The 26,558-nt window shown below is 33.2% G+C and overlaps 1 protein-coding gene across 1 annotated transcript in view; it reads right to left on the reverse strand.

The window, feature by feature from the left end:
- LOC123531566 (parathyroid hormone/parathyroid hormone-related peptide receptor-like) overlaps positions 1 to 22,228 on the reverse strand; it is a 111,894-nt gene extending 89,666 nt beyond the window's left edge. Inside the window, exon 1 of the mRNA XM_053517988.1 lies at positions 21,847 to 22,228. The gene's annotated coding sequence lies outside the window, so the exon portion shown is untranslated. The remainder of the gene's footprint in view (positions 1 to 21,846) is intronic.
- Between the last annotated feature and the right edge of the window lie 4,330 nt (positions 22,229 to 26,558).

Genomic DNA, 26,558 nt, shown 5'->3' on the forward strand with positions numbered 1-26,558 from the left:
CGTTCTTTTTATGTTTTGTGCACTACCGAATTAGTTTTAAGACAAGAATGAAATACATTCGTAACAGTCTTATTTTTAGAATAATAAACCTCTTGATTTACTTTTATGAATAGGGTCACGTTTATTACATGTAGTATAGTATAACAGATATAATACGTACCTAGAAAGGAATAATACATATGAAGCTTACGAGTGATGTTACGAATGGTAATCTTACAGAATGAAATATATTAATCATAACACATCTAATCTACTCAGATATATGATACGTATATGGAAAGCCAATTGTCCAATAATTACTTGAACCCTAGTTCACGGTCGAAAAACTAGGATTAACGATCGATAAACTAGGTTTTTCGAACGTAAAACTAGGTTTTTCGAATACTAACCTGTATTTTCGAGCGAAAACATAGGATAACGCCATGAACCATAGTTCACGCTCGTTAATGTAGGTTCACGATTGTAAACCCCAGTTCACGGTCGTAAACATAGGTTCACGTTCGTAAACTATGGTTTACGAGCGTGAACCGGGGTTTACGAGCGTAAACATAGGATAACGATCGCAAACATAGGATAACGACCGAAACTCATAGTTCAATCGAGAAACCTAGTTTATCAAACGTAAACCATGGTTTACGGTCGATATATTAGGATTATAGTACAACAATGAATTTCGGGCGTGAACATGGGTTTACGGCCATGAACCTATGTTTACGGACGTGAACCTATGTTTACGACCGTGAACCATAGTTTACGGACCTGAACCTATATTGTCGAGCGTGAACCTATGTTTACGAACGTGAACTTAGGTTTACGAGCGTGAACTTAGGTTTACGTTCGATAAACCAGGTTTTTCAAACGTAAAACCAGGTTTTTCAAATACTAACCTATTTTTTCGAGCGAAAACATAGGATAACGTCGTAAACCATAGTTCACGCTCGTAAACGTAGGTTCACGTTCGTAAACCCAAGTTTACGGTCGTAAACGTAGGATAACGACCGAAATTCATAGTTCAATCGAGAAACCTAGTTTATCGAACGTAAACCTGGGTTCACGAGCGTAAACTATGGTTTACGCCCGGTATCTGATGTTTTCACTCGAAAATATAGGTTAGTATTTGAAAAACCTAGTTTTACGTTCGAAAAACCTAGTTTATCGATCGTTAATCCTAGTTTTTCGACCGTGAACCGGGGTTCACGTAATTATTGGACAATTGGCTTGCCATATCATAAGCTATTAACGGTATTAAATACGATATTTCCTTCGAATGCTTTGTGAAGATATTACAGACATTTGTTTAGATGAAGTATCTATTTTACAGGTTATTAATTGATGTGTTGACTATATGCCTTTTATTTGGAATTTTAAGACTAACAGTGGGCTTTTTCTATGTCAATGTCACTGTCAATACATACGGTATTTTTGGCGCAAGTGCGCTGCATATTCGAGAACTTCGGCGGCGAATAGTGAAAATTGCTTACTGTGGTTATCGCTTGCTGCGCGATTGCGTTGCGCACAAAATATTGTGATGAACTCCTTTAAAAATTATTCGATGGGTTGAGCCTGAATTTTTTATATATGTTTGTATGTGCCTTTGTAGGCCAAACATCTTCATTAGGCAATAAATGGACCATATGACATCAATCATATTTCACAAGGATATATTTTGGCAGGAGACAAATGAATATTTACAACCTCGGTTTTGAAATTATAGAATATTTGCTACTCATGGTATACGTAATATGGTTTGAAGGCTAGATATGTAAGGAAAAGTGCATTTACTAAAGCGCATATAAACAAAAATAGTTTGAACAACTAAATACTTAGATGAAACAAACTAGTCCTGTAAAATGAATGTTAGTTATCATATTTTCAAGAATACGTGTATTTCCGTTTCAGTCTGTATTTTGAAAGCTAGACTTAGCACCTCTTTACGCGTACATATATTTTCATCGTTTAATAAAGAACTGAAATACTCGGATTAATAATTAATGAAGATTGTATTATTTTTAATGTAATTTAGCTTCAGATATGACCTCAAAATATATTCAATATACAATAGAAGATAACACAATGCTAATAGAGAGGCGTATGTTCTTTGTTACGTTTCGGTTTAAACATTACTTTAAAGAAACTGTTTTTCACTTCTGTTTCAGATCGGGACGTTGTTTGTTACATGCAGTGAAGCTGTAAGTGTTAGGTCATTAATTTTGTAAGATTTGTACTTTGGTTGACTTAAAACATTCACAGTATTTGCGAGTAAGGCAGACAATCTAACTTTGTCATGTTTTCAATTATCTAGTCTGGTAGATATGTGCTAGAATTCCCTAGCTGCCCTTTGTAACTTACAGATACCGATAGCAAAACAAATACAGAGTAACAGATAAGCTACAAAACAATTCCACAATAATTACATATATTACAATGTACTAATTTCTATCAAACTGGCCGTATTTTTGGAACACTCATCCCACAGAAATCTGTGGCCAAAGAGAATCTTATATGTGTCACGATTGAATTTGCAAATGACAGGCATCTAAATACACAAAAGCAGAACATGTAACCACACACTCGGATTAAACAGGCACTATCGGATATCATTTTTGACTACCATAAACGAAACAGTTACAATTATTTGAGGGTCATGTCTTTTTTGTTTACTTACAGTATGTAAGTACTTATTTAGTAAAATCTGGAAATCCAATACTTTTCGAACGCAGCTACACCAAGTAAAATTGTTTATCTTGTTTAAAAGCTTTTAAGACTTTCTTTAAGAAAGTGAACTTGATTGATAGTTTCTAATATTAACGTTTCAGAGCATGTTTGCGGGAGGAATTCTAAAGATTAAAAATAAGTGCAAAGTGTTTAATCTTGTCATCTTTCCTGGAACAGAGCACAAGATACCGATACGCAATGTCAGAGTTTCGATGCATGGCTGTAAAATTGCTTTTTCTATCAAAGCTGATCAGTTGATTTGTCAGTCAAAACAATCCATCAATTGAAAATGCATATCTATAACGAGGTTGTTAACACTTGTAGGGTAATATTTCATTCTAGGTTTTCAAAAATCTTCCCAGCGGGTAAGAAGATGTGAAGCGGACACGAAGTTAAGCTATATCAAGTTTAACCTACAAGTGTGACCTTGACCTTGAGCCTAGGGACCATATGTCATCCTGGTGGGGTAAACACTTTTAAAGCTAATATGTAATGAAAATCTTGTGGTTCTGACAGTGTTGAGCGCACACGATATTAACGGCACTGACCTCCAGATTTTGACTGAAAATGACTGGAAATGATCTTTCATTAAAAGTGAAGTTTGGTCATGTTGTGAACATTAAAACATCAAATTTTGTTTTTCAACTGTAGTTACAAGCCGAATAAAGAAAAAAACAATAAAAAGAACATGCGCTCTTGACCAATACACCACGGAGAAATATTTACATACCGGTCGTTAAATAAAGCTTTATAATTCAGGGAGTTTACCTTCGGTACCCCGTTACAAACGCTTTTTAATTTTGAATTGACAAATTAGTAAAAAGAACTAATTCTTTTGAGTTTCAATAACATATAATCTGTCAGTAACTAAGTTTAAAAGTTTTCTTCAGAAATATAGCAGTAATTATATGACATTTATTTATTTATTTATTTATTTATTTATTGTTGTCGTACGATCTGGATGACAGTGCCTTAAGTTTTTGGACATCTGACCTCAAAGTGTGACCTTGATTTTGGCCCTAGAGACCTGGGGTGTGCTCTCTGCACGCCGTCATGATGAGATGAATATTTGATGCTTCTTTTATGTTATTCTTCCCAGCTGTTAAGATAATTTTAGGATAAGGACAGACAAACGCTAATGTAATATAGGCCCATATACTTTTTATTTGGGGGGATTATTATATAAACTTCAAGATGACGATGTTTCATTTTCATCAGGCACTACTGACTTAGTCCGTTAAATGTATTTGGATACTACAGCCGGCGCTAGGCGCATTACCGGAGTAGCATATTTCATTATCTTCCGTGATCAGGTGCAATGAAACCGACTTGCTATCATTGTACTTGGTTTAGTTCTACGCTTCCAAACAACGTTCTTAGATTGAATTATATTGTAAATTTACCTAAGTCGTTTTTAGAACGTTCACAAGTAATTGTGTTCCTCCAAATTTCACACAAGTTTCCACAGAAACTTAATTCACTACGCCTTTTGCTAAAGATTTAAAGTAAATGTTTTTTCTGCTTCACTCAATTATCAGTTATAGGTTGGAAAATGAAATACTAAACGGCATTCACTATCTTTCCTGGCAAAGAATACAACATACTGACATGCATCGTCAGAATTTCAATACACAGACACAAAATTACATTTTTATCGAAGCAGATCAGTCGATTTGTCAGTCAGAACAATGCATTAACTGAACATGCATATCTATAACGAGGTTGTTAACATTTGTACTATATACAAATGAAATGTTTGATGTAATTGCAGTGGATGTTAAACATTTAATGCATGTAACCGTTAGTACATTCAAGTTAAGGTAAAGAATTTTAAATGCATGATAAAAAATCGATATCTATTTCTTTTGTGTGCTGTTTAGGGTTGTCTTTACATTTTAACCCCCACCCCCACCACACACACACCGGGAATTTTCGTCGTTAACTAAAACCTCAAGCCTAAATTAACAATTGACTAACGACGCGTCCCCTTTATAAAGTGCTGCCTATATTGTTCTTACTGCAGAGACACAGATTTATCTACTATTTTGTTAAGATTCACACTTGTTGCTTTCTTTGAAAATAGCATATATTCCTCAGATTTGCTAGACAACTAAACAATTTAATATTACAGGATATGCATATCGATTCTTTCGATATTTTCGTTCTAAAAGTAACCTTCTGTCCAATTATTCAAATGCATTAAAACTTTCGTTATATAAACACCTTGAGCACTGTTATTGTACATGTACATTTACAACTTAAAACAAATATGTTGGTACATTATACGAAATAAATCAATAGCAATTTAACGATGAGTTATATCTCACAACAGTAATCAAATTTATATAATGAGAACTTAATTTGATTTTATCGCAAGATATTGCTCAATTATGTCTGTTATACATAGATCACAATATTCAGTCACATTGATAATGTTTCTCAAATAGAAAGAACATAATTATACTTAATCCAATGTTTTATTATCCGTATCGTGTATCACTTGCGTTCTTGCATTATTGTGTCCCCTTTAGTATAATTGTACCGTTAAGTGGTGATTAATTAGAACTAATTAAGTGACTAAATCGATCGTGATAATTTTACGGATCAAGCTCTAATTTTGTAGTAATTACTAGGTGGTGTAACAAGAAAACATTGGTAAAACCGATGGACGCTCCTCGAGATATGATTACTGCATATCTAAAGAATTAAGGTGGAATTGACCGACTTGGCACATATAGATTAATTATGTTGAATAATCAAAGGCAATAACATCCCATCCATCGGAACATGAAGATAATATGTGCACCCCCTCTGAATTCCAGCCAGTGGTTGCAAAGAAATACTCCTGACAAGGATGGAGCTATTGTTTAGAAATGCTGGATACTAATAGTCAAAATTTTATTACTCAGTGAAAATTATCCGACCGAAACATAAAGACAATATTCGCATCTCCCCTTAAACGTGAAGATTTCTTTGAGGTGTCAATGAATTCCATTCAGTGATTACTGATGAATACTCTGGACAAGAAATTGTCCAACAATATAAACCAAAAGGCAATTACTAAATGAAAAATCATCTGACCAAAAACAGAAATACCATATGCGCATTTCCTTTTAAGAGTGAAGCTTCCCGTGAAGTTTTGATGAATTGCATTCTGTGGTTGCTGAGGATCACTCCGGACAAGAAATGGTACAATAGTATACTATGTTGAATACTAGAAGGGCAATATCTCAGTGAAAAATAATCCGACCAAAATCAGGAAGACAATATCCGCATTTCCTCTTATTAAGTTTCGACAAAAACCGGCAAGAGACTCTGGACAAGAAACGGTACTACAGTATACTATGCTTTATACCTAAAGGGCAATAACTCATTTAAAAATACTCCGAACGAAAACAGAAGGTAACATGTGCATCTAAAAGGTACCCATGAAGTTTCGCTTAATTCCAACTAGTGGTTGCTGAGACATACTCCAGACAGGAACTGCGGGACGGACGAAGCGGTGACTATATGCTTCCCCTTCTGGGAGCATATAAATATCTTAAGGGCAATAGCTTACATATACAAGTAAATCATTCATTATCATTTATTTGGAGTTAAAAGGACTGGTTGTATATTATTTCTTCTTGACAAACTATATTTGTCTATTTGAAAATCAAAGCAGACGATGTAATAGAATTGACTGTATTTCACGGAGGAGGTCAGTATTTCAGATTTGTGTACATTGTATGTCAATTCTATTAAAACATTTTGAAACGAAAGAACATTAAAGAAAACTGCTCAGTTCAGTCTAACCTGTCTGTAAGTCTTTGCCGACAGCGGTCATTTAGCTGAGTAAAACTTATTCCTTAAAGGGAGGTTAGATATCATTATAAGCAATCTTTATTTTATGTGTTAATCCGACAGCATTTGCATTGTTAGTCATTAACGTGCTATATGAAAATGCATATATTGTTATTACATACACTATACATTTTTAGGTATTTGTGCTCATTTCTATAAGCAAACCAATCGCGAGTCATAAGCAGCGTTGTCATTTCAGCGGAAACAAACTGGTATGGAGTATCTTTGCTATAGAAGTAAGATACATGTACATTGTATATTGTGGTGTGTTAAAAGTTGTGATGTAGTCCGGACGCACTGTTAATAAAATCTATCCTCAAAAAGACAATTCGGAAGTTGTGATGAAACTGAAAACAGAACTTAATTTACAAACCTTAACAGCAAACAAATATTTCTCTTAGACTTGATTTCGTTTTAAGTATTTACTTTTTATTTGTATTGAAAGCATTATTCTTGCATAAAAACTACTTTTTTCACTGGATCCGCCCATGTATAAACGGGAGAAAAATCGTGTGCAAACAAGGCAATTCACGTGCTGTTAATACATGATTTTTATTTTTGAAATGCTTTGCCAGGGATGTATGTATGTATTTCTGCGCAGACTGATATTTGGCATCTGCATCTTGTTTCTTCCATAATAACCTCTTCTTGTAGCATTATAGATACCATGTAATCCATAGTATGTTTAGCTGTATCAGTTTCCAACCCCAAACGTACTGCCCCCATCAATGTACGCACTAGTTTCTATTAGAGTTCACTCGCTTTACAAAGCGTCTGTTCAGTTATTGTAAATAACTGTGAATAAATAAGTATCGCGTGTAATTTGTGCTATTGCCCGTTTTTAGGTATTATATTAATGATTTTTGTTAGTATCAGTCGGTTTGTTTTTACCTGATTGTTCGCAGAATTCATATAATAAACCTCGAAAGCTAGTCACTAGCTTCTTACTCATCCGTACTCTGTTTGTTCGTACTCAAAATAATTCGAATGTAAAGTTGTTATTCTTAAAATAATTGCGTTCCTGTTTATGAACTTTTTAAGTTATATGCAACATTATGTGTCATGTAACGTTTGTAATAACTAATCAAAGGCCTGAATGGCCTGAGTCGGCTAATGATTGATGTACTGACAGTATAGTCTACCAGTTTCAGTTTGTTTTTAGTTTTTTTCTTAAAATTTCATAACACAGCTCGATATTTACCCAAAATATTATATCCGGATACGATTACACTTTTCTCCAGTTTGAACAATATATTTTACAAATTGTGATGATACGAAGACATTTAGCAGCAATTGGCAGTATGTGACATTGAAGTTTACGGTTAAATTACCTCTTATTTAAATCTTTTCATAAAAAAGTTGTTTCGTTTCGCCAAACATAGACGATCTACTTTCGATTTCAAAAACTACAAGAAAATACAATTTAATGTTTCGCCGATTTGTTTATTTCTCGAAAAATAAGAATTAAAATCATTTTTAATATCAGTAGTAACTAAACAAACCAGTAAGAGCTTCTTCTTCCGATAATTTATCCGTTTACTGACTGCAAAATTCAACCCACGCAAAGTTTATAGAAATCATACGATGCGTGTTTACGTTCAATGTGGGAGAATTAAGGCTGATCGGCTATGTTACCTAACGCATCCAGACGATTCAGATTTTGTTTTCAAAAAAGCATTGTGTGCGTTTCTGTAATTTTATATACGTTTTTATACGCTTAGAAATTATTAGACATGCGTATTTGCATTATTTCTATACGTAATTTACGCTAATACGCATCTTATCTGGAGCCCTGCTGGAACTATTTTTTGTCTTTCGCTGGATGTTACCCAAGCTTTGTAAGCCTGCGCAATTCTTAAAATGCACATTTATGCTTAATGAGTTACATTCGAGAATTGCACAATTACAAGTCATAAATATGACAGATTACATCGTATATTGGTCATAGCAAAGGGAATTGACACAACTTAACTTCATTCATGCAGTGAACTGTTTGAAGTTTGAGAAATCTAATGGAACTACATCCCTTCACTGTGTTATTTGGTCCGTTTAGAGAATCGTTGGATAGCAAGGACTCGTAAAAAGGCTTTCAGCTTTTAGCCGACTCAAAAATAATAAAAATAAGATGCTCAAAAACCTTCAAATCACGCTTTTAGAAGTGTTGTTGTTATGTGTGCCCCGGTTATGGATATTTAAAACATGTTTACCGTTCCAAGAACAACAAGAATGGTAAATTAAAAATGTACCGGAATCGTCAAGTCATCACATATGAAAACAATGCATTTAGTCGTCGTTTAATGTTTTTTTATGCAAGAATAGCGACAATACACGTTTGTTTTGTGTATTAACGTCTGCAGAAGCCCTTGGGATATGTTTGTTACCTCGACCTTCGGTCTCGGTCACAAACAATCCCGCGGGCTTCTGCAGACGTTAATACACAAAAAAAAACGTGTATTATCCCTACATTATGACCGAGATTTATTGCAGTACCTTCTGCCTATTTTGAGTGTTTCGAAATTGTCATAGGCTTGCATGATATTGTGTAGCGCCTTTATACCATGGCAAATGTAACGGTAATTGGATATATGACACACTCAATGTTTCTTGAAAAACAAGCATCGTTTTATAGGATAATCTGTATTTTCAATAACAATATTTTGTTCGCAACAATATCATACTTTATAAAAATAAACAAATGCGGATACTCTCATTATGTAAAACTCAAGTGCATTGTAAAAACAATAACGTCACCAATCATATATTGACAATTTGCATTTTTCTTCCCGTGCAATAATTGCTTTGTATCATATCATATACTCTAATGACATTGTAATGAGCTATATTGTCATATAATTGTGGAATTTGAAATTAAGAGCGGAGATCAAATCTTACGATACCGAGTCAAATCACTCATGTCAGTTTGAGATTACATATCAAGGTTGATTTATTCGTATGACATTCATACGTTGAGATAATGTTTGTACAATTTGTAAATGAGTTTGCGTTTGGCCATAGGCTCCCTGTTTAATGTGGATCCTTATTGACATTTTAAATAACAAACTTCGACATCGATTTGTACGGTCGACAGTGTTAGCCGTTGAAACATTGTTATTTTATATGCCATTGATCTGGAAGATTGTTCTCAATGATTATAATCTACGTAAGTGTCTCCAAATCGTTTCTCAGTATGTTCCACGATTATTTTATATTGGGCTTTATTACGCTATGATATTAACAATAAATATTGTCGAAGTTTGTTATTTAAAATGTCAATAAGGATCAACATTAAACAGGCCTGCCAAATATTTCAATAACTTAACATTTATAATTTAATGTGATTGGCGTACTAGTTACTTTGCACTTAAGGTAGTTCTGCACTTTCGGATCAAAATTGTTTCACCAATGTAGAATTTATCAAACCCTGACTTTTCAATCTTCAGAATATACTTTAAGTTAGAAAATTCAGCTAATAAAAAAATAAGGTCATGTGCTTGATCATTTGCTAGACTGATTTGAAAAATTCGGACCTCGCGCAAGTTTCATCATGGGAGTAAAATGGGAGAAACTCACAATTTTCATAACATTTCCGCGAGTAGAAATTTTCTACAACGTAGATTCGAATGAAACTTCTCACAGTCGTAAATAAACATATGGCCTTTAATAATGTGAAATAAAATGTATAGGTCCGTGTGCTTGTTTTTGAGATATTTGCCCATAATTAAAGTGATTAGCACATTTCAAACAGTTTTTAAATATGTTTTTGTTTTGTGCCTTTGCAGGCCACTCATCTCAATTAGCGAATAAACATACCATACGACATCAATTATATTTTGATTGACAAGGCTATATTTTGTCATGAGACAAATGAATATTTACAACCTCGGTTTTGCAATAGAATATTTGCTGCTAATGGCATGCGTAATCTGTTTTAAAGACTACATATGTTACTCGTCAGTTATACAGGAACAATGTAACCACTACGTTAATTGACTTAAATGCATATAAACAAAACATATTTTGGGCAACTTAACGGAAAACTAAGATTAAATGACTTAAGCTAGTCCTGTAAAGTGAAAATAAGACTTAGTCATCATATCTTTCAACAATAAGTGTATTTCCTAATATATTAACTGATAGACTGATTCTGAAACAAGTCTGCGTCTTGAACTGTGAATAACATTTTTAAAAATAATAGAGGTTATCTAAACATTACTTTAAAGAAACCGTTTTATAATTTAAAAGCAAAACTGTCGAACGTAGCACCTCTTTACATATTCTTTATCGTTTAATTAAGGACTAAATACCATATTGGGAGCTTTGAATAATTGATGAATATTGTTTTATTTAGTCTTCATTCAATTTTGCTTTGGATACGATCTCACAATGTATCCGATATTCCATAGAAAAGAGCACAACACGGATCGATAAGTAGACAGATAACATTTTTAAATATAATAGAGGTTATCTAAAGATTACTTTAAAGAAACCGTTTTATAATTTAAAAGCAAAACTGTCGAACGTAGCACCTCTTTACATATTCTTTATCGTTTAATTAAGGACTAAATACCATATTGGGAGCTTTGAATAATTGATGAAGATTGTTTTATTTAGTCTTCATTCAATTTTGCTTTGGATAAGTAGACAGATTTCACCGGGTGAGGCCTATGTTCTTCATAATGGTAGAGTTTAAACAGTACTTTAAAGACACCGTTTTTCACTTCTGTTTCAGGTGGGAACGTTGTTTGCTACTTATGGTGCACCTTTAAGTGTTAGGTCACTGAGTGTGTAAGATGTGTTTTAAAGTGCTTTGGTTAACTTAAAATATTCAAAGTAACTTAGGTAACCTGACTTTGCCATATGTTTAATTATCTAATCAGGTAGACATGTGTTAGATCCCTAGATATCATCCATTGTTTTACCTTTTAATCTAACGACACTGCCTGCAATATAAATAGTAAAACACAGAAATGGATCAGCTACAAAACATTTTAACAGTGATTACAATATACACATTACAATATTCATGATTTTTATGAAATGGACCGTATTTTTGTATACTCATTCCAGAGAAATATGTGGCCAAAGAATACATTGTATGTATCAAGATCAAACTGGAGGTAGATAAATGTAGTTGAATATGTAACCTCCCTCTCGGAGTAACAAGGCACTTGCGGATGTCATATTTGACTACCATGAACGAAACAGTTCTAAATTTTTCATGATTTTTCAGTGAGAATCAAAAATAAATTGCGTTGTTATTAGACAAGCAGCTTGTTTTTTTCAATACTAATTAGTTAAAAGCTTGAAAACCAATAAAGTTCGAACGCAGCAGCACCAAGTCTTGTACTCCCTCTTTGTTTGAAAGCTTTCAAATTTTTCTTTCAGAACGTGAACTTGCGAATAAGCACACGTTATCACTAACGTACTTACATATTAGTATTTTAAGAAACTGATTGGATATGTGGCAATATTTTATCAGATTTATAGCTTCTAAAAATAACGTTTCAGAGCATGTTCACGAGAGGAATTCTAAAGATTTAAAGTAAGTGCAAGGTGTTCAATCATATTTTTTCTGCTTTCATTCAGTAATCAGTTATCGGTTGGAAAATAAAACACTAGACGTCACTTGCTATCTTTCCTGGCATAGAGTACAACATACTGATATGCAACGCCAGAATTTCGACGCGGGGATATACAACTGCATTTTTTATCAAAGCAGATCAGTTGATTTGTCAGTCAAAACGATGCATCAGCTGAAAATGCACATCTTTAATGAGGTTGTTTACATATGTAGTATGTACGAGTGAAATGTTTGATTTAAGGTATTAGGTCACTAATAGTAATGTTTACAAAATGGCCTTTGCTTGGAATATTCTGAAAGGTAACTGTGTTTTGCTCTATTTTGCAAATTTTAAACAACTTTTACCGTGCCGTTTTTTAAACATTTTGAATAACTTATGGTATCTTCTCAAGCTCAAGTCAAGACAAATTTCAAAGTGATAGCCACTATCCAAAACGTTAGCAGAGAACTCATTTTACCATTACTTTCTATAGAAGAAATATCAAACTATTGGTAAACAATTATAAAACACAATATAAAATGTCAATATCATTTTCTCTATGGTGCCTCAAGTAAACGGATTTAATGAGACAGAATTCATACTTCAACATTGAAAAAATAAGGTCGAATGATGTGTTTCTGTTTTGAATATTGCTTACTCCATTTAAAAATAACCTTAGGGAAGATGTAAAACCTACTTAAATTTCTTCCACAACATATAATCTAAGAGTGAAGGCAAAATAGAGAACTTTCACCGTGCGTAACTAAATATTTTTAAAGATTTGTAACTCTACCCCTTCTGTTTTAGTAGAAAATTCTCTTTGAACACCAAGAAATTGCTTATAAGATTCATATTTTTCCATTTTTGTACAAAACATCAATAATAAGTCTTGAAAGAAGTAAAAACTTAGTAGTAAAAAAGGAAAATAAGGGAAAAAAATTGGTCTCAGTAGGGCTTGAACCTACGCCCCCTAAGAATTGCAGTAAAAGTAGGTTTATGGTAGGAATTGAATACTCTTCAAAAAGGAGGTTCTCTATTAGTGATCTAATACCTTAATTGCACGGAATGTGAAACATATAATGCGTGTAACCGTTAAGGTAACAAATTGAAAGCATATTTAAAACACGATCGTGTCCTTGATCTACAAAAATCGATAGCTGTTTTATCTATGAACAATGAACCCCACAGAATAGTACTGAGCCCCCCCCCCCCCCCCCCCCCCCCCACACACACACCCACAACCAGCATCACTCCGCCAGGAGTATTTTTCGTTTACCGAAACGTCAGGCCTAAATCAACAGGTGCACCTCTTTATATAGTGCTGCCACACTCAAGTGTCCAGGACCAGTGATTATTATGTCGGATTGTTTCGCTAGAATGAGGCAACATGCTATGGTTTATCCCGATTGGATTACGCAACGATAACAATAGCTCCACAAAGAATTGCAGCTGCTTTACTTCCCATGAAAGTTAGACAAGCTGTGCCTGTATCACTGCAAAATGACAGTCACCTGTCATTCTGTATACTTCTGTAACAAAAGGTGCTGAAAAGAATTTCATTCTTTTTACATTATTTCTTCTTTTATTTATCCAAAACCTTATGGAAGAGAAGTAACTACCACATGATGCAGGAGCAGATTTGAATATCAGACAGCCGTGTGAATATCATGGCGTTAGCTCGGCAGAGCCTCTTTCTCCTACTTTGGTACCAGATATTTCAATCCATAACTTCATACAGTGTTAGAATCTTACAATCCAGGTGATCAATACTGCAGTGATGACAAATAATATAATTTGAAACCTCGCTGTAATTTTAATACTCTATTTTTCATTTTATTTATTGAGTGTTTTGCTGAGATTCGGGCATGTTAAATACATCAAGAGATATTCAGAATTTATTAGTATTTTTACTGACATTTACATTTTTTAGTATTTTTGCATAGATTCCAACTTAGACAGTGCTTTATTTGCTAAGACACATATTTATTTAGTATTCTGGTGAGATTAACGCTTGTTTTTTCGTCTTAGAAAATATCAGTTTTTTTCGCAGATTTCTTAGAAAAATAAACACTTGGATATTTTAGGATATGCTTATTGATTCTTATATAATTATAACTGTTTATTCATTCGTTTGCTCGATATTTGATTATTTGTTTAGCAAACAGCTCAATTTATTCCAATGAAACGATTTCGATAATAAGTACAGACATACATTTATATATAAAAATATTATCTGAAATGTCGTTCTAATAAAGTCAACTCCATGAACAGCCTCAATCAAACCGAGTCTGCTATTATTCTTTTTTGGTTGCATTCTATGCTTCCAAGGGATCTTTTTACAGATGTTATTAGTTTATACGAGCAAACAGCTGTCGAATTATTCAAATGCATTAAGGAGAGGACATCCTTAATTAATGTTTTGTAAATGTTTCATGTATTACTGAAATAAAATATGTTTAAACTAAATGCATTAACAAATTCATTCCGTCATATATTCACCTGTAACACTTTTATTTTACTTGTACAATAACAATTTAAAACAAACATACTGGTACATTATACGAAATAAATCAATAGCAAGTTAACTCCACGGGTTATATCTCACCGCAGTTATTAAGTTTATATAAATGAGAAATGAATTTGATATCATCGCACGATATTGCTCAACTACGTCAGACTCTATTATACAAAGATGACAATATTCAGGGGCATTGATAATGTTTCTCCCTTTTCTCCCTTTTAAGTAGAAAGAGCATCTATTCAATCCAGTACTTTATTATGCGCATTTTTGTACAAATGTGGTATTGCTCGTGTTCTTCCATTATTGTCTCTCGTTTAATTTATTTGTAGCGCAAGTTGTAATTCATTGAAACTAATATCAACTTAAAACTGATTGTCATAATATAAATCGGAACAATATCTTTTTCTTTCATAATGACTAAGTAGACAGGTTTAAACATAAAAATAAAGGATAATATCTTCCTTATACAAGTTATATGCAGGTTCAAACAGGGCTAATTGAATTCTTATTCTTACAGCAATAAATCAAATTCTGATTATATAATGGTACAATTCCCTTTGTGTCGCCTCGTTAACGAATAATTCTTTACATTTCTTGATATTTCTTTTTGTGACAAAACAAAAGCTTGATTTTCTCACCAGCTCAAAAGTCGAACAGACAATAAATTATCAATGCATTGCTTCATTTATAATTAAAGACAGACAAACAAAAAAAACAAAAATATTCAGTCGCATTCATAATGCAAACATTGCAACATTCTTTAAACACTTGCAAAAAGCAAAGTTCTTTAATTCACGATGAGTTTCAACACAGGAAGTTCATACAATGTACACCGAAGTTAGTGTTTTGCAAACAAAACAATCTTACTAGAGAAATTATTGTGTTTTTTTTTCTTTTTCTCGTTACAACGTAAATTTGTCTAATTTTAGCAGGCTGTGTAATGAAATTGACATTATTCTACGAAAGATACCAGTTTCTTTAGATTTGTGAATTTCAATTCAGTTAAAACATTTGAAATGAAAGGAAATTATAGAAAACTGCTCAGTACGATATAACCTGTCTGTAAATGAAAATATAAGTCTTTGCTGACAGTGCCCTTCCAGAAAAATAAAAATGATTATTTAAAGCGAAGATAATGACCTTGTAAGCAATTTTCATTTTATGTGCTAATCGGACAGTACTTACTTCGTAAGTAATTAACGTGCTATACGAAAATTAATACATTGTGTTATAACTACACAATTTCGTATACTTGTACTCATTTCTATAAGTCAAAAAAGCGACTTCAAGTCAGTGGAAACAAACTGTTACGGAGTAACTTTGCTACTGAAGTAAGATATATGTACAAGGTATATTGTGGTGTATTAAAACGCTGCGATGTAGTCCTGACACACTAGTAATAGATCCTATCATCAAAACAGGCCTTTCAGAAGGTGTGAGAAAATTTAAACATAGACCTTAATTTGAAAAAGATAGCAGCAAGAAATATTTTTAACAGAAATAATTTTGTTTGCTAGTATTTATCTTTTAATCACTATGGGGACCATTAATTTGACCGTGTCCTACCTTAGTTCCATTTGCCTATTTTGAATATTTTTTGAAATTGTCATAGGCTTGTATTATCTTGAGTAGCGCCGTGATACCAACGGTAATAGAATATTTGATACACACAATGTTTCATGGAAAATATGCATTGTTTTCTTTTCGAATAATCAATGTTTCCAATAACAAAGTTTTCCTCGCAACAATAACATATTATATAAAAGTGAGATAAACTAATGTTATTACTTCCATCACGAAAACTCATACTCATTTTAAGTACCAAACAGTCATCAGTTATATTTATCTTTATGGTACAATTATTGCTCTACATCATGATTTATGCCCTTTTGACATTGTTATGAGCTATTTCAAAAATCGACATAATCATAAAATTTTGGAATGTTAAAGCTAAAGCAGAGATCACATCTTACGATACCGAAGCAAACCATTCATGTCAGGCAGTATGAGATTACATACCAAGTTTGACTTATTTTACATGACATTTATTCGTTGAGATAAAATCTGTACAATTTGTAAATGAGTTTGCTTTTGGTCAAATGCTCCATGTTTAATGTGGATATCTATTGGCATTTCTTCAACATCGATTTGGGCGGTCAACACTGTTAGCCGTTGAATAAAAAAGCTGAAATTTTATATGACACTGATCTGGAAGATTGTTCATCGCGTAAATTTCTCCATATTCTTTCTAAGAATTGTTTCCACGATCCTATTTTACTGGGAATTATTACGCTATTTTGGCAATAGTATTTTCGTACAACATGAAGAAAAACGTTGAAGCAGAATCATGCAGCTGAGCAGCTAATTGTTAGCGTGAATATATCACAACCTTAGCAAATATTTAATATTTTTTGCTTTTTCATTCAAAACTGAACTTTAATACAAATGAGTAAAGTAAGAAATATCTTTATCATAATGACACCTGCATGTATATATAACAAAGAATAAATTATCAGAAAAAGCAGTTGTCCTTGTAGACATATACGTCACCTTAAATACGTGATTTTTATAATTATACAATACAAATCAAAATAATGATAAAATATCCTATGTTATGAAATGAACACAGTTGTAAATGGAAAACAATTAATTGTTATCATCGGCCCAGTAGATGTGTAGATTACATAATTTGAATTATGCATAAATTTTACTTCTTCTATGTACATGTAGAAAGAGAAAATGTGGCGCCTCTGGTCCCAATCAGTTAAAATGAAGTGTCCCTGCTGATTTGTGAAACATGGAAAGAGAGATTTGAGTATACGAAACGTATAAGCAAAATTAATGTTGAACCGATGCGAATGTGTAGTACAATTCGGGTGTGTGTATAAAGCAGCATCGAAACTAATCTTATTGGTTAGTGGACTTGTGAAATGTGAGGCTCGTTTGTACTGCTAGGCGCTTTGCCGTAATCGGTATGGTATATTGTGGTGGTAAGGTATGGTATATTGTGGTGGTAATTTTTTCGTACAGATCTCTCTGTTTATATATAAAGCTTATATATGATGACAAATGTATTTAGTGATTCCGCTAGGTTGTGAGTTTACAGCAGAATTTAACTTTTCTGTCAGTGAGATATCACGAAACTGTTTTAGCTTTCATACATTTCTATATCCCGTGACTTCTCAAAGAGCAACAATGTATTAAATCTTTAACCGTACGGAATTAATAGTGGTTTTCAGCTTGTAAACTCTTAGTTTAAATTACTATCATACGCTTTATTCACGAATCTAATACTGTATACGTCAGACACCCATTGAAATACAAATACCCCGACCCCTCCTGGAGTTTTTGTGGACATATTCAGTAAAAGGCACTTAGCAAAGTCAGATTTAGCATAATGAGGACATTGTAAGGGCTGAACTTGTAGACTCTGACTCCGTCTGAGCAACAAGAAAATAATAGATAAAGATCTTCTACCGTTAAGTAAAAACGTTGAAAGAAACAACAGTTACTCCAAGTCTGACCTGCTAGGATAAGAAGAAGAATATTTTGCCATTAGATTGCTAGTTTGTTTACGTACCATAAATAATGCAAGTACAAAATGTATTTACACAAACACTATATTGAATTTATTATATTATTTCGAAACATGTTCCTTTGTAACATGGAAATAAAATATCTTTAACGCAGCTTCGCCAAGTTTTTTACTTGTGAAATCACAACCGTGTGTCTGTGTTAAACCTTTTAAGATCTCGCTAGACTTTGAACATGCAGAAAAGACATGCTAAATCACTTTAGGTACACAATTATCAACATTATTTCTCCCAAATTGGACAGCATTTGATGAGATTTATTACTTCTCAAATTGCATCGCGCGTTCGAGGAAGGAATTAAAAGGATTTGAAGTAAACAACGGCTAGTTCAAAGCGTTAAATTGTAGGTATAGACGAATGTAACAGGAGGCACAGTATGTAAAACACAAAAATCAAGTAGACGAATGTAACAGGAGGCACAGTATGTAAAACACAAAAATCAAGTAGACGAATGTAACAGGAGGCACAGTATGTAAAACACAAAATTCAAGTAAGTCTGAGAAGTGAGGCATGCACATTTAATACGATCGTTCAAATTATATTTAAGTTTCGCCTGTTGCATTCTATCTACATTATTTCAGTTATTTCTGATAAGTATTTGCTTTTCATTTTACAAAAGTGTAATATCTTAAGATCTTTTCAATTGTCCTGTTCTTGATGTAAACTGTTTGAAACCGAACACCGCAATATCTAGCTTTAGAAATAAAGTTTCGAACACAAGCGGAGTAAGGATAATGAATGTAAGACTCGGTTTAAAATGGCAATATTTTTAAACCTTTTGATACCTCTTGAACTTTTATGTATAGGGCATCGAATGCTGTGAATACAGTGATAAGTGATTGACCCTACTTTAGGTTAAGTTGGTTTCTATTGGTCGGATAGGAAGGTGTTTAGACGCTTACAGAAAGACGGACAATGTGATAACTGTAGGGCATCCGTTAAAAGATAAGCGCCATAGAAATTAATATTAACAGCTCTATATCTTTCAAAATAATTCCGAAGCTCATTAAAAAAAAAGACCTGCTTCGGATTCGATGGTCTTAACAGCAAATACATCTTTACATTTAGAGGCAAATAGGTACAGACTTTTAACAAAGTTTTTCAAAGTTATTCACACTGACATTATGTAGTATTAAGGGAATATGATACGGTCCTTAAGAAACAAAGGGTCATGATAATGCTGCAGGAACAAACTACACAAACTTTGGTTTATAAATTCTTCAAATGAGTTGTATCAAATACATGTAAATATGCACGTTGAATTTCGTAGTAAACTAAATTGAAATTAACTGTGCCCTTTTTGAATGTCGATACAGATAAGAATGAGACACTTCTTCGTCAATTATGCTGACGTAAAGACTCGTTTAGTATTTTACACAGATTCAGCCTTTTTAAATATTTAACTGATATTCAGATATTATTTTTGCGGATTTTCGCAATAAGCAGTTATGCTGATATTTATATATGTATTAAGTATTTTTGCTGATATTCACACTTATTAAGATTTTTGCTGATATTGATACTTATTTAATATTTTGCTGATGTTTACACATATAATCTAATTACAAGTATTTAATACTTTTGCTGAGCTTCACACTTATTAGGTTTATTTGCTGATATCCATACTTATTTAGTATTTTGTCTGACATTCACACTCTTATTTAGTATTCGTACTGAGAAAAGTAATTACATCATATTTCACTGATGGTACAGTGAAATTAATACCTGAAGATAGATACATTTTCGTGATATATATAATTTTAATCTTTGTATTACTCGTTTATAGGTACTTTTATCAAATAACTCTGTTATTCAAACATGCCAGTAATAAACAAGTGAATGAAGTATTGCCATGCAATACAAAGTCCCCTACTGGAAGGCACCTAATTTTCTCTACTGCAGTATAACATAATGAACTGATATATGTCAATGATGTATAAACAATATTGTACTACATATACAGTATGTTATAACAACACACTTGGATTAAAATGTGCATATATAAAAACCCACAGTTGTTTTCATATTGAATTTCTTTGGCTGATTATAACAATGTTATCATGTAAGTTATTTATAGTAACAACAAAGGGAAATTAATCTTTAAAAAAAAAAATATATATATATATATAACTCCACAAGAAACTCTTTACCAGGTAGAGATATGTCAAAATACACCTAAAAATTGGATGTAACATGCTGTACTACAGAAAAGTGGTCTCGATTTTTCTCTACTGCCAGTAATAAAAAAGTTACAATAAAATCTATTTATAGTAACAACAAAGGGACGTAATTCTAAAAACAAGGGTGCCTCATGGTGGTGAACATTTGGTCCAAGTTACATCAAAATCCCTCCATGCATGAAGAAGAAATGTTCCGTACAAAGTCATTCTTGAATTTGACCTTTGACCTCTAAATATGACCTTGACCTTAGACCTAGGGACCTGGTTCTTGCGCATGACATGTTGTCTCATCCAGGGAAATATTTGTGCCAACTGATATCTAAATCCTGCTTTGCATGACAAAGTTATAGACCGGACTGGAAAAAAATCCTCTTGACCTTTGATCTCAAAGTGTGACCTTGGTCTTTAAGCTAGGGTACTGGGTGTTGCGCATGACACGTGGTCTCATCATGGGAAACACTTGTGCCAAGTAATATTAAAATCCCTTCATAGATGGCAGAGTTATGGATGGGACAGGAAAAAACTCTGTTGACCTTTGACCCCCAATTGTGACCTTGACCTTTGAGCTAGGGGTTCGGGATTTGCGCATGACACGTCATCTCATCATGGGGAACACTTGTGCTAAGTGATATTAAAATCCCTTAATGAATGTCAGAGTTATGGACCGGACACGAAACAGACCCTGTTCATGCTATGTTAACATTTGACTGCTAAGTGTGACCTTGACCTTTGAGCTAGGGGTCTGAAAGATGTGCAGGACACATTGTCTTATTATGAGGTACATTTGTGCCAAGTAATATTAAAATCCCTTCATAGATGGGAGAGTTATAGACCGGACAGGAAAAAAGCCTTGTTGACCTTTGACCTCCAATGTGACCTTGACCTTTAAGCTAGGGGTCCGGGATTTGCGCATGACACATCATCTCATCATGGGGAACATTTGTGCCAAGTAATACTAAAATCCCTTCAAGGATGGGAGAGTTGTGGACCGGACAGGAAAAAAGCCCTATTGACCTTTGACCTCCAATTGTGACCTTGACCTTTGAGCTAGGGGTCCGGAATTTGTGCATGACACATCATCTCATCATGGGGAACATTTGTGCCAAGAAATACTAAAATCCCTTCAAGGATGGGAGAGTTGTGGACCGGACAGGAAAAAAGCCCTGTTGACCTTTGACCTCCAATTGTGACCTTGACCTTTGAGCTAGGGGTCCGGGTTTTGCGCATGACACGTCGTTTCATCATGGGGAACATTTGTGCCAAGTAATATTAAAATCCCTTCATGGATGACAGAGGTATGGACCGGACACGAAATTGCGGACGGACGGAATGACAGAATGACGGAAAGACGGAATGAGGGAAAAGTGCATTCCTATAGTCCCCGAAACTGGTTTTCAACCAGTAGGGGACTAATAAAGCAATACATAACTCACCTGTAGTAAAAACAAATGTCTGAGTGTATGCCGCTCGGAACGTCCGCTAAATATTTAGTTATGTCTTAGTTACCTACGAGATGTCGAAATATCCAAATCGTTATTCCTGTATGTATTTATTCAGTCAACGTTATTCTTTACGTGTACACAACTAGAAAAATACAAATATGTGTATCATACGACATTAACCTCAAATAGATTAACTGTACCGATTATATCTCTAGTTTATTCGAATATTTAAGATCAACTTAATTTTGATATCACCACTCAGTATTGTAAAGCTTTGTCTATCATATTCTCTCACGGCTACACAGATCAGAATGTTTCCCGCTCACCGAGACTGACTGTTGCTCTTAAATACAAAACGCTTCTATTCCTTCCGATATCTTGTTATCTGTTTGCTGGTATCTTCTCTTGTGTTCTTCTATTACTTTATCCCATTAAATTCATTTCATTACAATTGATGATAAACCAAAGTTATATCAGCTTCACGTGTCAGTGTCATAATTTGAAATATAATAATTTTTACTTTAATAATGACTTGAATGAACTGTGTTCCAGATTTTTGGCTAAATTCATCTTTCTTTAAAACTGAACTTTGCTCATATTTATAAACATTTAAAGATGAGTTTTTGTTTCTAAACTATCTAAACAAAATGCGAAATCAAGGAAAACATGTTCTAGTCGGGAATCAAATAGCGCTTTCAAATTTGATCATTTTTTTTTCTTAATAGCATGTTTAAAACGAAATATCACATTGTACAACTGACTTGATTAATCTACACACGTACTGAGGTGGTTATGAATGATTCACCATCATTTTCGCCCAACCTGAACTCTTCCGCAAGACGTTTTACCATTTCGGGTCCTGGCGTGTATAAACAAAGTAGCGTGACGACCTACCATTTGGCGCTACGCTTGCTCGAAGAAACAATTCTATCATATTGTATCTAAATTTTACAATAAAAGACATTTAAGAATCGAAATGATTTATAGAGAAAGTTTCTGAACACTATTTATACACTAGGGTGGTTATACGTTGTTCGAAATAATTTCACTCGGGCTGCGAAATTATAACGCCCGACGTAAAACAGCCCATCGTGTATAAATAGTGTTAATACACAGTTTTGCTATAAATTATTTCTTAATTTCTTGATCTCGGCATTACTTATTTAACCAGTTAGCATTAAATCGGAGATAAGATTATGTAATTGATACAATTAAATCAGTTCTTATGCTAAACGATTTCCTTGAACGTGTAGCTATCTATACATTCTAGAATGAAAACTGCTGTTCTTACCACTTTTCGTAGATGTTTTAATATGAGAATAAACGTGTGCTAACAGAGTGATCTTCGCGCTAACGTGCTGTTAAAACACCTTGTTATATATATGCGCATTCCTTGATAAAGAGCAAATGTATAACGGTCCCATAACGGATAAATAAAAAAACAAATGACGTAAACTTGATAAAATAGCACTGACATTCCCATGCATTTCATGGAAATTTAATGATATTAATGGAAAATGTATCAATTTGTAAGATTTTTACAGCCCGATTGATGCTAGAATAGAGTCAGCGCATGTTCTTTTCGTGTTACAACATCTTTAGAATCCCGCGTTACACGTTGGTACCCGCGCCCTACCATTCCCTCGGGATTCTGCAGATGTTATAACACGAAAACACATGCGTTATTACTACATTATCGATGCACTGATGAAATTAAAATGAAACGTTAACAATGGTTCCTAGCATTTATCTAAATTAATTAAAGGAGTAATATTATCAAAATAATTGTGCAGATACCTAACTTATTTAAAAATCATGAAAACGAAAGTAAAGGTATAACAATAACAGATTTATAACTTAGAAATAGTGGGACAGTCTAAGAAACAATTGTCACAAAACAGTACAATGACTGTCGTCCAAGCAAGTCCAAGCAAGGCAATGTAGCAGTTATGTTCATTATATGATATGTTACAAACATACTATGTATACTGAACAGAACCTTTTGCAAATAAATAAGAACATTAAAATGAAAGTTCAATTTAGAGAAGATCATTAAAGAGGAGTTAAAATGATTATCGCGTCAAGCATGATTGTGTATTGTCTTTTGTCGTGACAAAATTTACTAACCTCATCGAGGCAGATGGTGTTATGGCATCAGAGATGACAGCATTTTTAATCTGTGTTTGCCTGTTCTGTATCAAGTTTTGTCAGATGACAGCTTTGACAAAGAACTAAAGGAAAAAAATTGCGTATGTCTTAAACATCTGAAATAACTTTAATGAAACCTATTTGAATGAATGACTATTACTTTCTCTTAACGACCACCAGTAAATAATAGTTTTGCATGACAGTTATATGACACTGCTTGCACAATTAAAACAAGAATTCTTAACGCCAGTCTTATCGTTGTAAGTGTAAATTATAATCCTGGTCTATATTTACATGTTCTTTATAAAAAGGTTTCGCTTAAGTTGGATTTCGGTGTATGAGCGGTATTAAACATCTCGTGACCATACTCGATTGCTTTGTTAAGTTGCCTTCTTTGCTTCCACATCGTGGCTTTGTGATTTTCATTTTCTTATATAAATACCATAAGTATTATCTTTTATAAAACTAGTATCATATTGGGAAATTGAAATGATCATCAACCTCCTTGTAAATGTTACGGTATTCATATTGGCATTATTATTGCATCGCTAAATATATTAATCTTTCACTTGCTATTGACAAATATAAATTTAAGATGAAATAAACAACATTGAAAAAAAGAGCAAAATCAAATTTAGTAATCTAGTAAAACACCTGTTTGCGTAATACTTCCTCACCTTGCTAACTGTGAAATAAGATTGTAAAACACACTTTTCTCTAAGAAAGTTAATTAATCTTACGCACAGGAGTGAGTATATTCCATTAGTTATAAAGTAATGGCAGGAGCAGAGTTTCAAAATATAATTTAGATTTTGCTAGGCTTAAAGTAATTCTGTTGATAATTAATAACCTCACATACGAGATTCCAACGTGTTTGACTTAAAGTTTAATAAGTCGTTGATCTAACAGACTTTTGCTTGAGTAAAAGAGTCTACATTTTCGTTTCTGTTCCCGTGATTTCTTTTTCGACATTACGTCTTTTTACGTTTGAGATAAACGTTAGTATTTAAACAATGATGTAAGAAAATATAAAGATATAAAAAATATAAACACTGAAAACGCAAAATTTAGCTTATCAGCTTAGTTGCAGCGCACCGTAATGTTGCAGAAACATAACTTGAGTGTATACACTTAATAAATTGTTTAACGGCCACCTTTAACTTTAGATATTGTATTTTTCATAAATAATATTTTTATCACCATTGATTTTTATGTAGACTGCAGCTCAGATCATTAATGTTGACAGTAGGAGTTATCGCTCATTGCACAAAAAAATTAAATGTAACAGAGTCGAAAAAATAACATGCCTTTTACATGTATTGTATTGCAGTTTCCTTTGAAATAATTAGAAAATTATGATTTTATAATACAACTATTATATTCTATTATAACGATACCGGGGCATTTTAGAGGAACATTTTAAAATGTTACCAGAGTGTTTTGAAAGACAAAATGTACTACTTTTTCATTCCCTTTGCTGGGATGTTTCCACATTCTACATGGGAATGCGCGAAATACGTGATCAAATTTACTCCACTTATAAAATACTTTTCAAGTTATTACAAAGAACTATTTAAACTGTGTTTGTTTTACATGTCAAAGAAAGAGATCTTTAACTCGTTAATACAAGACTTTAAATCTCACCAAAATATTTCTCCGGATGTCCTTAAAAAATATAGTTAAATATACAAAATGTTCATTTTTTTATTTTATTCTAAAGCCAAGAAAGAGAGTAACGTCTTCAAAAATACGATAACGCAAATGCGTAATATCAATAAAAAGTTACAAAAATATTATCAAGCTTATGATAAATGGTAATCGATGTTTTGCCACGTTGCACTGGCAAAAACAATTGCACATGTTTTATTATCTAATCAAACAGGTCTATTTTAGTATTTTCAAGCTCACATCCGACGTGCACGATCTGACAAGCGAATTTATTTTGATAACAGTAAATTTTAATCATCCAGGCGGATGTAAATAGTAGAGGTAAAATTCCAAACGGTTTTCTACACCGGAAAAGCATACCTTTGAAATATAATTATGAGGAAGTCAAAGTCAGATATTTTTTCGGTAAAAAAAGTTATATTTTGTCTTTATATGTTCAAAGACTCATTGCTGCTTCGTACATATATACGACATTATTTCGAAATATCACTACAGGAATGGGTTTTGCAAGGACGGGAAGGCACGCTTGTGCTCCAAAATTTACGTTTGAGATGAAACTTGCATTCACGACCGTAGTTAAGTAGGATATAACTGTATAAATTTGCTGCAGTAGTTGATATACAGTTTTTGATCCATTTATCAGTGTTCATATTCGCTTATTCACCGTAGTTCTGACTTTCCAGTTATGACAGCGAGCTGGCCAACTAATTCCTCTTAGACCGAGAATATATGTCAAACGATTTGCCTATGGCTGATCATGAAAATTAACATATCATATCTACTCTTTTAAAAATATTTTAGCCGAAAGTGTAATCAATTTACATACTGATTAAAAGTTAATACAATTTACTAAAATGACATGTTTGAGTTTGAACACAACCCTGATC

This window comes from Mercenaria mercenaria, chromosome 11, assembly GCF_021730395.1.
Source record: "Mercenaria mercenaria strain notata chromosome 11, MADL_Memer_1, whole genome shotgun sequence".
In the NCBI taxonomy this organism is placed as follows: Eukaryota; Metazoa; Mollusca; class Bivalvia; order Venerida; family Veneridae; genus Mercenaria; species Mercenaria mercenaria.